At 36.8% G+C, this 15,241-nt stretch overlaps 1 protein-coding gene across 1 annotated transcript in view; it reads right to left on the bottom strand.

The window, feature by feature from the left end:
* dennd2b (DENN domain containing 2B) overlaps positions 1-14,494 on the bottom strand; it is a 64,836-nt gene extending 50,342 nt beyond the window's left edge. The window contains exon 1 of the mRNA XM_082149921.1: positions 13,726-14,494. The gene's annotated coding sequence lies outside the window, so the exon portion shown is untranslated. The remainder of the gene's footprint in view (positions 1-13,725) is intronic.
* Between the last annotated feature and the right edge of the window lie 747 nt (positions 14,495-15,241).

Genomic DNA, 15,241 nt, shown 5'->3' with positions numbered 1-15,241 from the left:
CCCATGGATTAACCCTGACTGGCAAATATGAGTCAAAACACAACAAATATGGACCTTGATCTCTACAAAAGAGCAGCAATATTATCCCTGTCATGTAAATAAATCTCTGACCCTCACAAAAAATCCAAACAGCCCCAGCATGTTTCAAGAGAAGAGTGGGTTTGTGTTTTTAGATGCAGGTAATAAATCCTGTTTAAGATACTGAGGTAGAACGTCATAGCACATATCATTCAGAGAAAGAAATACATGCCAGCTTAAAAACAGATGTCTACATTCATAAAAAAGATTCTTTTTTAGTTGTTGCTGCCATGATCCTAGGGTGGTTGACAGGGCATTGCTATATTGTTGCTGAAGTAATCCAATTGATTTTTAGCACGTTGCTTTGCAATTACTACGGTGTTATGGGTGGTTGCTAGGGTATTATGGTCAATTGCTTACTGGCCCAAGTAAAAAAAAGAAGCCCAACCCAGTCTCTGCTTTAACATATAGAATTTTCTGGCCCATTTTATTAACTGTCAGGTGAAAATCCTGAACTACAGTGTAGCCTATCCCCTAGAAAAGTATAAAGCAAATATTGGTTTTAGGTTTTTAAGGGTTTTCTTTCCGACCCCCAGGTTTGAGCAATAATAATAGTAATTCTTGCCAAGCACCACTAATAATAGCAACATTAAATTGTGAACTGATTTGTACAACCCCAGAATATGCAGTCTAAAGAATGGCAGCACTAAGACCTGAAGGTAATTACAGAGCCGGTTTACATGGCCTGTTAGTATAAGAGAGGTTCTAAAAAATCTGTTTGTAGAATCAGAGATCCATGCCAAGTGCCTTTAGTCTATGAAGCAATGTTTGGAGTGTGTTTGTCTTAATGTCTGTTTGAATAGAGTAGCCAAGATTAACAAAGCTGAGCTAGTCTCTTGGCTCATTAAATAGTGATTGCTTTTTCCCATGAACATTTGCACCTTAGGACTAAAAAAAACCTGTTTAATGACAGATATTAGTTTTACAAGCTGGGTCAGGGAGTTGTGGTTTTGGGAGCTTTGAGCACACTGGGACTCAGGTTGGTTGTTGAGAGAGGGAAGGGGCTGGTTTTTCATTTTGTCAGTTGAAGCCATAACAAGACTTGAAAATCTTTGATGAGCAGTAAATCAGATTTAAAAGGCCATGCTTTGCACAGCAAGTCCCTTGGATGATTTTGGATGAACAGATCTTCTTCAATTGACTCTATATCCCAAAAACTATTAAAAGGAATATTCTGGACTAAATACAAATTAAGCTCAACCGACAGAACTCGCGGCATAATGTTGATTAGAAAAACTTGCACAAGTCCTCCTCTTCTTCAAAAAAGTCAAAAATCTGGGTTACAGTGAGGCACTAAACATCAAATCACTTTTGTAAATAAATAAATATTTACAAAATAGAAATAAATAATTAACCTTATGAGTTATATCCAATTCTACAACTTTTTGAAAAACAACTTTACAGGTCACAGTTTTTAACAGAATAATTAAAAAATTTATAAAATTATAAATTGTAATATAAAATTATATTCTCTGCTTTTTAATCATCCAATAATTGGCCTAAAATTACTACTGTTGTAAGTGCCTCATCATAACAGATTGTTGCTCTTTTTTAAGGAAACAAGGGAATTATCTATTGTGGTAATTAGGGCTGTCACTAACAATGATTTTGGTAATCAAGTAATCGTTCGATTATTGTGACGATTAATCGGATCATTTCTTTTTTGTGCTAATAAAAATAGACCTAAGTGAAAATAGCCTTTACATTTATTTAACATACATATAAAATAACAAAGAGCCAATAATAATTGGTTAAAGTAATAACATAAAGCAAGTAAGATAAGATATATGGGTTTTATTGAACAACCATCCTAAAATGCATAATGTAATAGCCTACATAATATACATATAATCAACTTTATGTACATTATGTAATTAATGCCTGCAGAGGGTGCCAACGGCCTGGTGATTTTTTACACTTTACGTTTTAGTTACACTTTACAGCATGTTCAAATCCTTGTTCAATATTGGCTGAACAACATTTAATTAAAATGTCCACTTAATCTTTAATATTTGGCCACTTCTTTACAATAGAAATGCAACAGCCACTGTCATTTCTTGAATAAGATGTGGACATGTAAGGGTTTGAACGTTTATTTTGAAATTGTGATGAACAACAATTCGCCTTTAGAAAATATTGATGTACTGTGTTGGCGTAGGTTTATAAATGATTTACGTTACAAATCTGGTGAAATGAAATGACGCACGTTGAGATCCCAGATGTTATAAACAACCGTACGCAGCAAAAATGCAAAGATAGTGTTTTTTTAACCGAGCTGCTGAGATGCGCAACCATACTAAAATGTAATGATATAGGCCTACATGTAAATGATAACACTGCAACACTTCGATATGAAACACAAAGCGCGTCAGACTTTATAAGCATTCCCATGCATGTTATTGGAAACCCAAATAAGCAGCACATGCAGAGACTGAGTATGTGTGGAGCAGCATTTACTATTAACAGTAACAGAGCCGCTCTTACCTGGATAAAACGCGTAACCTGCACGCATGCAAAATTATTTAAGCGTCGAGCTTCACTCTAAAACCCGCAGTGCATATTAATTTAACTAGGATCGCAGCGTTTGTGATTTCAAAATGGCACTTATGCTATATTATGTATAGCATATATGCTATATCGTGCAGCCTTATAAAACGGTTTAATAATGCAGTTCATTGGATTCTCATCCGTCGAATGGGCCACTTATTTTGATTTTTTTTTTATCGAGCACTCGAATTTAATCGAGGAATCATGACACCCCTAGTAATCTACGAATACTTAAAGTTGCAATCTAACGAAAGTAGCAACAAATATATTCTTCCATGTTGTAATAAATTTATAAAAAAAAACATAAATTTAGTACGGTGTCTTGGTCCATCGTTGGTAATTGGATGAAGGCAGATCTAAATGCTTGCAGTCAATTGTAAGAAAGAGGTGGGGTTTAAGGTCTAAATGATTGAAGAAGTCCAGCACCAGAGAGAAGTCTGTTGTTTGACCCGGATGATCAAGTTATGACATTTTGATTAAAAATTAAACAGTTGGGGGGAAAAAAAGAAAAAAGAAACATGAATGGCTGAAACAAAATAATACATTTCAATGCTAATTCATTCACAATAAGGTCAATTGCGTGCATTTCGGAAAGAGATTTGAATTTCCGTTTACTGCCAACTTTAACTTGTATTGAATCCAGAGTTTCCTTTTAACATAACTATGATCTCAGATTTTCTCCTCACCACAATCACAAGCTCTTCACACCAACACACACACACAGCCATTGCAAACTGTCTTCACGCCAAGAGACATCTTAACTAGCCACCCCTCACAACCACAGTGCCATGTGCAAACACTTGCCACTTCCTCCCATCAATTAGAGGGCCTCATCAGAGACCGAAGTGGGAAAGAATTATCTTCCACATGCAGAAGGAACACCTCCCGTCTTGGCATGCGTTCACTCGTACTGCTGTTTATGGTTTATAAGGAGGTCAATATTACAAGCACTCAAATACAGAGGGGGCTGGGTGTAACTGGGTGCACTGGGGGCTTGTTTACAGGAAGTTGTTGTATGTAGTAGTCGGTCAACCAGCAGCAAAACTAAAAGCCCAACAGAGACAGATGAGAGGAGAGACAGCATTCCTTCTGTCAGCCATTTCCTGTTTCGGAGGACTGCAAAGAACATGCATCTTCATTTTCAATCTAACTGGAGGGCCCTCTAACCGCTCATATTCAGACTTCTGTCGTTTATTTTCAACCTTGATGAATTATTGATAATATCTTGATTTCTTCTGCTATAATACCACTAAACTGGCATTGTCAATGCTGTCCTATGATTTATCACTAATGTAGCTTAGAAACTCTTACTCAACAGTTATAGCATAGATTTTTCTACTTTTGAAGTAACTACAACCACAACCCACAGCTTCACAATTAATAGTGAGATTAATTCACACACGCAATCACTCTGTCATTAATGCATTCAAATAAATGTACTCATTGTGCTAATTTATCTGTAGCTGGTTTAGAACGAGCAGAAATATGTAAGAAATGTTATGACCGTCACCCATAGACAAAATAACTGCGAGAAAGTGAGCTGTTATGTAGGAGCAATCACACTGTGGACAGCGCCATTACATTTCCCTTAGCTCTGCACAAGGCAATCCGTATTCGAGTCCCGGTTCAATTATTTTAAAATCACAAAGATAAAGAAATGCACTCTTTCATTAGGAATAAAATATCCCACATTTAATAGTTTAGCATATATTTACAGTACAAACCTTGTCAGTGAACTATAAAGGGGGGGAAACAAAGCAAAAAAACGTAATAATCGTTCATTAATCGTAATCGAGGTAAAATGTTCAATTAATCGAGATTTTGATTTAAGGTCATATTTACCCTAAATAAAAAAAGCCCTAAATGGTGAAGATTCCAGTGGCAATGATTTAACAAGGTTCATACAAATGAAATAATCTATCTTGTTAGCCACTGAGTTAAAAAGTCTGATGGGAGGTCATTACTTCAGTAATAGCTGACTTTCCCACAGCTTTGTTTGCAACAAAATCAGCTGCCCTTGGGTTACTTTTGACTTACAGTGCAGTGATTACCGTAGAATATTTCCAGCTGAAAACTTCAAAGGGTTGTTGTTATTTTTACAAAAATCACTATAGCTGCAAACAAAAGATAAAGTTATGACCAAACATAACTGAAAATGAAAATATTTTCTTTTCTATGACCTGGGAGGCGAATTTTTTCCGGAACCTATTTTTTCCAACCAGACTGAATATTTTTACTGAGCTGTTGAAAGGTGAACAGCTGTAAAAATAAAGCAGGCTGAACATGGAAATATTGTACACTATCGAAGCATCACTATCATTGAGACTGCAGAGCACTTTTTCTTCCAAAAAGCACAATACAAAATTTAGTACTTAAAATTACAATTAAAGGTGCATTAGGTGATCTGGGAAAAGCTAACTTTAGCCTGCTAACATTGAAAGCATACAATCCCACCCCCCCCCCCTATACAAATCACCGTCCAAAGCCACACCTCCTCCAAAACACATGAAAGCACACAGACCAGAAGCGAGACGACCAGAGGCAAAGTTATTGGATTACATCATGTGTCATTCACAGGTGAGAAAACTTTACAGTACAGTGAGTAACAGTACTACAATAACGAATATAAACAACTGATTGCCTCCCATTCTTGCTCTGTTTACAGCTTGAACAATCTGATGTCGTATGACGTCTGCGTGAACAGGCTGCGCAGTGGTATGCAAATGCACATTGACTGACAGGGAACACGTGCTTTTATTTCATTCGGACCGAATGCAAATAATTGAACAAACATTTTATGGTCCTACGCCTTCCACAGACAATATATATTTATAAAAATACATTTAGACCACTTAACATAGTGATTGCTATGTGAGGAGACTTTCAACCAGCATAACAACAAATATTTCTGTAGAGAATCACCTATTGCACCTTTAAACTAAAAGATGCTGAAAGGTTTTGGATACAGAATTGTTGATGTAGTTCAGAAAAGTAAAAGTAATTTCTTCATAAAACGAGTTATGACTTGCAAATTGACTGAGACGTATAACCTGCTTATGTCAAGGAATATTGAAGGGAAAAAAGACCTGCTGAGTGTGATTGACAGTCTGCTTATTAAAGATGCTGTTCCACGTCAGTCTGCTCTGCATGGATGACTGCAAAGAAGCAGGGTTTGTTCCAACAATGTATCACTAAAACATAAAAATGTAATTACCAAAGCCATGAACTCATAATGCCGGCATACAAGCATTACAAAATATTGATTTCACAGGAAACAACGGTCATATTTATTTTAGCTTGCTCACTAAAAGCTGGCATCATTAAACATTCATCAATATGATTCATTACTCCAGTTTCCATGTTTAATATGCTCAGTAACCATGTGACTCCAGTGGCACCGTTTCAGTGAGAAACAATCATCTCTTTCTCTCAGATATTGATCTACAACAGGAAGAGCAAGAGCTGCTCCCATTTCTCTGAGAAACTGCCAGAAAACCACATAACCTTAAAAATTCATACTGGATATATTGTAAAAGACAATAAATGATTTATGTTTATTTAGACTTGGATGAAAATAAAATCATTGGAATCATAGTTCTTGGATTATCATGTCTGCCATAGATTCAATAGATAGAATAACATTTACATAATATTTTTCCCAAACACAACTCTAGAGTCTGAAGGCCCTAAAAATCTGGAAGAACATTTGCATTTTTCAAGAGTTTATGTACTGTACTGGTCAACCACTAACACAACAGTAAAAAAACAACAACAAAAAAACATACTACAGACACTCATAATTAACTGGTTAAAAGTTAACCGACAGTAATTTTTTAAGTAATGTTTCAAGATATTTAAAATTGTTTGATGCATGGTTAAAAAAATATGCTACAAATATAAAATTGAATTTTTTAGAGAAAAAAAAAACATAAGTCACTAATAAGTTGCATTTTATTACATTCAGTAATGTTTACTAAGTGTAAATCAGGAAACTAGATGGGGGAAATTAAACTACAAATACAAGTTGACGTTCTCTTAATGTGTGCTTGCTCACATGAAAGTGCAAAAACTCTGAATAAATGTAAAAAGAAAATCCTCAAATGACAGTAATCGTGATTATAAATTTTGAGAAACATATTCGTGATTATTATCAGTTTAACCATTGTCGTGCAGCCCTACTCGTGACTCTAATTTAAATGAGTACAAAGACATTTTTAGAGGTCATAACTTCTCGAAAGAAGTAACGCAGACACTAAACAAGGGCAAACTTTCTAGTGCACATGTCAAGCGCTTGTGTTCACGCACACTTTCAAATGGAGTAGGCCTACTTTGAAAGGCTATTCGGCTATACGTATACAGCAAGTGTTCATGTCAAATGTGCAGTATTCTTTCGGCTTAAAGTATGACAATACAATTTATGATGTAGAACCCAATGATAAAGTTTCTTGTATAGCTTATTTAACTCAAACCAATAAAAGCTATTTTAATGGGGTCCTATTATGCCCTTTTACGAAGTCTTGATTTTGTTTTTGGGGTGTACTAGAATACGTTTTATGCTTGATTGTTCAAAAAACGCATAATTATTCACATATTTTACATTAGGGTTAGGGTTAGGGTTTTACTCTCTCCCCAGTCTGTCTCGAACGCGCCGTCTAGGTCCTGTTTCGATGAAGCCCCTCCTTCCGAAATACGAAATGTGCTGTGATTGGTTAGCTGGCCCAGTGTCGTGATTGGCACCCCTTAGCGTGTGTTTGGGAAATGTCCCGCCCTCCCTAACTGCAAGTTCTGCTCTAGTGTAAACATTAAAGCAACACTACGGAACTTTTCCTCTTCGGTCCCCCTACAGGTTGGAAGCGGAATTGTCCATTACCGCTGTCATAAATCATTTTGCAGCCTACTGTCACACGCACACTCGCTGTTTATCCAGCACCGGCTTTGGAATGAACGATGTCCACAGACAAGGTAGAGTATGTTGCATGATTTCATGAAAGTATGATGTATTGCGACATCAGAAACGAAGAAAAACGAAATAATGACTATTGTAACGCTTGACGTAAAGCAAGTCAAATTTGTAGTTTTCTTATGTCTCATTCGAACTACAGAAACGCGACCCGGTTTGGCAAACTTGCATAGTGTGGTTATAGCAGATATAGGGCTGCAAAGCGAATGATGAACCACTGATACGATTTTGGAAACATTATTTTAAGGTCAAAAATGTTCCTTAGTGTTGCTTTAAGGATGGTGTCAATTTCAAACCAATTCAAGCCTGATTCAGACCCTGACAATGTTAATGAACAAGAGGATCATGCAAAACGGACTGCATTCGCACGTTTCAGAGTGGTACGTTTTTTTGTACATTTAATCGTAATATTTGACAAAAAACATAATATAATATAACAGTAATCCGTAACAAAACCATGGTTTATTTTTCTAATATAAAGCGGTGAACCATCTTACAAAAGCGAGAGCTTGAAAAAGCAACAGAAAACAAGCTTTTCTCCATAAAATGTGCAGCTCACAGATAAATGTTGGGGTTACAATGTTCAGGAACAGTGTAAAAAATAAATTTGAACCACTCTTAAGTTTGTCCACCTTAAGAAGGCCAAACAAAGGGTGGAACCAGGGTGGGGGAAAAAATTACCAAGGGAACTGATGGCGAACTAGCCTTCTGGATTGGCCAACAAATTGATGTCATGACTGAATAGCTTCTGATGTCATGACTGAATAGCTTCACAGTCACGAACAGCTCCATTTGCAATTTTAGCAACAGAAGACAGAACATCTTTGTTCGATTTATCCTTGAACAGAGTGTGGCTAAAAAGTAAGCTTCTTTATCAGTGGTTCAAACAAACACTATCTGACCAGCTTCCTCGGGTGAGTGACACAGTTAGGAATGTTCAGGGTTGAAGACGAGACCATCGGGCCATGTTCTTGTCAGCGACGACAGGTCAGTTGGCTAACGGAGCGGTACTCTATTCAAAAGGAATGCACTAATATTTGCCCCATCCGTCAAGGCACACATTCAACACATCAGAGTTTCTGAAAGAGGAGGAATTCTTCAACTGATAGGGAGAGACTCATTTAATGTCAATAAACATGACACCACAAGGTAGATTTTAGTAACTCAGCCATAGAGATTGCGTTAAAATTGGGGTTGAAGCTTTACTCGTTTTGCTGATCATTGACCATAAAGTTATTTATTTCTGTCGGAAAATATTCAAAAACTCATTGGACCTGAATAGCAGAGGTTGACTTGTGTCAAGGCAAAATGCACATTGTTGTGCACATTAGATGAAAAGCTCCCAAAAAAAAGACCAGAGTTTTTAATTCAATTTTCCTGTCAACAGGGTGAATTAGGGTCTTCAGGGACTTTTTGCACTTTCGACTTCTCCAATTTACTGTGATCAGATTTAAGGTGTCCCAGATTACTCCAATTCACCCTACATTTGCCATAATGTTCCCTGCTGATCAGCCACTTTAACTTTAACATCTCTAAAACAAGCAGCAGAGTGTAAACCACTGCACATTCTCAACTGCTCCTACACTTCAAAACCCCTAAGAGGCAATGAACAGGGTTATGTATTTACCAGAGAACATTTTGCACCAGAGACGATTACTCTTTCTCCGTTCTTTACTCATAGCCTGTAAACTCCAAGTCAGTGTTGTTATTACCAAATCAGACATGACTGTGTGAGAATGGGAGTTAGATTACAGCATAAATACCAGAGGAAAGAGGGACCCCCCTTCCAGACTCATAGCTCGCACCATCATATGGTCCTCATCAGGGCTCTCGCTGAGATTTATATACTGCACGAGGTACGTTAATGCTGCTGTTATCAGCCAAGCACGTTGTGTTTAGATTGAGGCAAGAAAAGATGATCAATGCGTCTGTGGTATCGTGAGGAGTTTTTTAAACACGCTCCCACCTGGACGAATCCCTCTGGCACTGCTAATTAAAATTTCCCTGAAAAGTCTGACAGGGAAAAAGGAAGAGGCAGAGCATAAGGGGGCGTCTTTTGTTTCCCTTTCACTCCGTTTCAATCCCAAGTCCGCAGAGCCTGTGAATAATGACAGAGGGTTTGTATCCAGGTTGGGGGCTGTGGGGTGGAGGGAATAGTTGTACCCTGTTGAGCTGCTTAAACGTCTTTCCTTCTGAGCCTTTCATGAACTGTGGAACTTGGCCTGTCACAGATTGCAGCAGCTGCACGTTCCCCACACAATATACCCACGATTCCTTGCTCCCATAGTGCTGACTGGACAGGCCAGATGGAACCAATTTTTAAGCCCTTTTCAGTCTCTGTCTTTCCTGACTTTCAGCTGTTTACAGTTCTTTTTGTTTTCCAAGTCACTAGCAAAAGGAGAGATTCACACATTGAGGAAACTGAGGAATGCTGCTCATAAAAAGTGACATGCAGGAAACTAAAAATTAGAGGCAAATGGATCTTATTTGATTTCAGTGCTCATTTGTAATTGATGGCTTTTACAGCAGTGTTTCTTAAACATACAAATTGTTGGGTTTCTTCAATTTGTTTATGACTTTCAATCAAAACTGCAATGCAAAACCATATTTGTCCTAATAGCCTTCTACTATACGAACACTAAAAATAGAAACGTGTATGGAAACATGAGTGCATTCGGTTCAAAAGACTCAAAGCAGTCATTTTCCTTAAACAACTCAGTACACTGTTCTTATCAGGATTTACAATATTGTCCTTTATCAGGCAGACTGAAGACAGAACGGCTGCTCACACTGAGCCATAAAACTTTTAGAGGTCCTATGAAATCCCAGTCATAAATACTTTTTTTGTGCAGCACACATTTTTGAAGAAAATTTGCAGATTTTCTTCATAGAACAATTAATAGTTACCATATGCGTCAAGCATAAAACAACAAAATAAGACAAACAAATGCAAAAGTAGCATAATTTTAGTCTACATGACTGTATTTCAACCCATATCATAACTTTTGCCACTCTAGCAGTTAATAAACAAAACTGCATGCATCGTGCGGAAGAACTACTCTGCTGTTTATGTATATGACAAGTCACAAAACAAAAGTTAGTGTACCGTTTTGATGGCCAATGCCAATATCTTAGAAAGCAAAGTGGCTGATGCCAATATAAAGATATCATTTATATTCATAATTTATATTTATTTTACTAATTATTTAATAAAATGAACCCATAAAATAAACAGACATACTTTACAACTTCTTGATTCTGTAATATTATTACAGGATTTTTAACAAATAAAGAAATTGTTAAAAAAAATATATTAATAAAAAGGAGGTAAACACTGTAACCAACCAGTTTGTCTGCACTGGGAATCCTATTTTTCCAGTGAAAATTACATGAATATGACATAGTGGGCAACTGAAAATAGCATAGCTTCAAGGGTTTAAAGTTTGTCGATCGTGCGTGTTCCTGTCCGCATTCAATTCGCATGGACAGACAGTCACATGCAGAGTAACACATATGTATGAAACATACAAAACTTTGGCCTTGGCAATATATCAGTCGACCACTAGTAAAAAAAGGTCACGATGAATGAAACGGAAGTAGCGACAAATCTTGGTCAAACTTTAGATTAGGTTCCAATTCCCACTATTAACTAGCCTTACTATTAACTATGACTTTTGCCTCAATAAACTTCAAATTACTGCTAATTAATAGTTAGTACTTAAGGTAGTTGTTAAGTTTAGGTATTGGGTAGGATTAAGGGATGTAGAATATGGTCATGCAGAATAAAGCATTAATATGTGCTTTATAAGTACTAATAAACAGCTAATAGCCTAGTAATATGCATGCTAATAAACAACTAGTTAATAGTGTCAATTGGAATTTAACTGAAGTGTTACCAAAATATTTTCTTCCTTTTGTGATGCAAACGGCTTATCTAAAAATTTAGGGCAGGGACCACTGATAGATCAGTGGCGGGGACTTGGTTCTATCCATCGGTTTGATTGGATTTTGAGATGTGGCCATTGCACTCAAAAATGAATGTGGGCTTGCAGTTGAGTTTAAGCAGGCTAAATGATTGGAGATGTACTGCATATCACCAGAAACAAGTTGTTTTCACAGGAAGATCAAGTATACATTTTGATTTAATATTATAGGTCAAACTGTACAAAAAAAGTAACTTTTTTAATATTTAACTTTACCTTTAAACAACCAACCATTTGAGTAATGTAAGGAAACCAGACTTTTATGCATTGATGCATCAGACTTGCATCATAGTCTATTGTGTTTGATAGCTTACAGAGTAGAATCTCAGACATAGACTTAGAGGATGTTACACAATAACAAGACAAAAAACTACCTTCTCTCCCATAAGAATAACACTGACTCATGTAAACTTAGTATAATCACAACCTTGTCGGATTGACAGGTGGCAGGTGCTGTTTCTGTGTAATACCAATGACACACAACATTACACTAAGTTCCTTGTTATAACTCATAACTCAACTTGGAATAAAATCATCCCTTAGACAATTGTTTTATTAAGGCCTAGATAGGACACATTTTGAAGCACATTGTGTAATCTGAACGTCAACCATCCAACTAATAATGCAAGTCACAACGTGTTGCCTTTTTAAAGTGTATAAAAATTATAGGTGCGTCAAAACGAAAACAACAATGCACTGTCTTTTAAAGGCAATGTCCATTCAGTGTACCACATTGAAAAGGATTTTACAAGTTAAATTGTTCTTTTGTTACAGTGCTTGCTCTCATGGATGAATCGCTTTCATTTAGCCTACAGCCTTAGAAAAACACAAAGTATAACAATTACTATTATCAAACTAGTAAATTAAAAGATAAAGTGCACAAGCAACACAGCTCTGCATCTCGATAACAAGACAAGATACTGAATCTGGGAAGAAAGTGCATAAATGCACAATTGCACATAGTACTGTATTGCATTTTTTTTACACATGAGATCCAGTGTAAATAACAGTCCTTGCATCACTGTTATAACAGCTGACCGTTTGTGGACGAAATCACATTCACACTGGAATGACAAGCAATGGATCAACTAGGCAACAGCTTAACACTATGAAAAGGTTTGATACACATTATAGCAGCAGGGCTGTGCATTTTGTTCAAGGTTTGGTGACATCCCACCCTTATCCATATTGCGCAAGCACTGGACAGAGTACAGAGCGGCTCCCATGGTTGAGCTGACAATCCAGACCAATGAGAAGGAAGGGTCATTGTTCCAATAGCACAATAGACAGTCTGTTCAGAAAGTTCAGGAAAAAAGGGCTTGCAGCTGCAGTAACTGCTAAAGCTGAAAGCAGGGGGCACTATATACTTGTGATCTACAGTGATCATGTAACATTCATGTGTCCATGTCAGTTGGTGTGCTCAAATAAGTGCATGATTTTAGTGGGAATAACTGATGTGACATTAAGGAAGAACTAATTTGCTGTCAATCCTCTCTCAATCAACATTTGCATTACATTTATATTTAAGCATTTAGCAGATGTTTTTATCCAAAGTGACTTACGTTGTATTCAATTTATGCATTGTCTGTAATCAATGTATGCATTCCCTGGGAATCAAACCCATGACCTTCGCATTGCTCAACTGTTTGAGCTACATACAATGCAATACTCAACAGTATTTTGGCCACTAAACAAATCCATAAACTTTTTATCAGGGAAATGTATAAACTAGACTTGACCTTGGGGCACCAAACTATTCCTCAAAGAAAATAAAGAAAGAAAATAAAAAACTCAGCCTATTAAACGTTTGAGTAACGTAAACAACCAACATTCATAAGAGTTGGGAAATTACCAAATAAGGTAAACACATTTGACGTAATACAGTTTCAACCACATTTTTAAGAAAAGTCATGTTCTGACCCACAATACATTTAAAACATCTACTACTTTGGCTGTGACTTAAACCAAGTGAGTTAAGTTAGCATTCATTTTTTGAGCATTTTGAGGTGCCACGCGCCTATCATTTTGCTCCAAAGATGCTCAAAAATGCTTTCTATCAAGGAAGCGAACTAGGTTTTGACACACAGCCTTTGTTTGCGATTGACTGTGCTCATTTTCATACAATGTAACCCCGCTAGAATGAGATAAAAGTTTTACCTGAACGAAACGTCCCGCTGATCGTGCCATTTTGTTCAGCGTCTCACAAACACTCGTAGCGATTGCAAAAAAAATCATCGATTTGCCGGTAATACCTGGAACTTTTCCCTAAACTTCCAGGCATGTCCTTTCAAGCGGGGTAAATCCCTCCCTACTTGAGAACTCTCTCTTGGCAGAAGGCTGAGCTAGTCGCCATGGAGACGGATTGTTTTGCCCCCCACTCGCCTCTCCAAGTTCTCGCGCTCCCAGCCTCCCACACGAAACTAAACTCTCTTCTCATGAGCCACATGGATCTGAACTTTACACGCTGCAATGACAAATTAAGCGCGGTTCAAATAAATACCTTTCACACATAACTATTTTGCCTGATAGTTCCTTCATCCTTCCACAGGAAAAAAACAGCCAAGAATAGCTCCTTATTTGAACTCGTAATTAAAGCTCATCGTACAAAACGGTCTGACAGGGTACGTAACGTTACCGAAGTACTTCAGCTTGCTTACATATATTTTGAAGTGGGTGAAATTGAATTACATTAATGTAACCATTAGCTTACTTTTTTTTCTACTCAAATCTTGCATAAATGAAACGCGCGCTAATCTCAATATTTAATTTAATTGTAATTCGGAATATTCACCACCTGATAAAACACTGAAAGGGATATAGACCTACAACAACAATGTAATATCTAATCTATAAAACCAGTTATCGGTAAAGCAGTAGGATAAACATTAACAATAACAATCTGCATAATTTATTCATGCCGCGGTGCATTGCTGGCAACACGAAAACTCTGCTTTTTTACTTATAGAATTATATATTCTAAATTATTTAATACCAATACACACGTTATTTCGTTTTACAGTATGCTATTTTAAGCTTTATTTGTACATAGGCTACCAATATTTTTCCCCACTGATGTCTTAACGTTATTTAACTTATGCACGGCTATGCCTCTTTTTGTTGCACTAAATAAATATTTACACACAGTTATGTCAGTAGTTGATATAACATTTCAAGCAGTGTCCTTCCGTGTCACATGTCTACAGCGGTTGAATGGATGATTTAATATTATGACATTTTGTACACCAGCGGGGCCCATTTTCATGATGGGCAAACCCACAGGCTCGCCCTGAGAAAAGATAATGTGAAGAATAGGTTACTTGTCATAGTGAACAACATTTATTGATTAATTTTCTTGCTGCTATGGGTTTCATTTTTACTGATTATTAAAAAAGCTTTATATAAATATACATTTTGTGGAGTCATTTACCATTATCCGTATGTTCCAGACATCTTCAGTTTCTCAGCAGCAGCGGACAAGCATAACACATTGCAAACAGCTGTCTAAACTGTGGTATGCAATCACATGTATGTGAAGTATAAGTTCGAGAAAAAACAGACAAAGAACCTTTGAAAGTGTATTTGGGGACAAGACTGGAAAGAAGAAGGCTACATTAAGTATAGAGTAACATTAACTTTGTATATTAGGTTTGTGACATTTTATTAAAAAACAGCT

This window comes from Leuciscus leuciscus, assembly GCF_965113295.1.
Source record: "Leuciscus leuciscus genome assembly, chromosome: 2".
Taxonomy (NCBI): Eukaryota; Metazoa; Chordata; class Actinopteri; order Cypriniformes; family Leuciscidae; genus Leuciscus; species Leuciscus leuciscus.
This window is presented reverse-complemented; position numbering and strand designations above follow the sequence as displayed.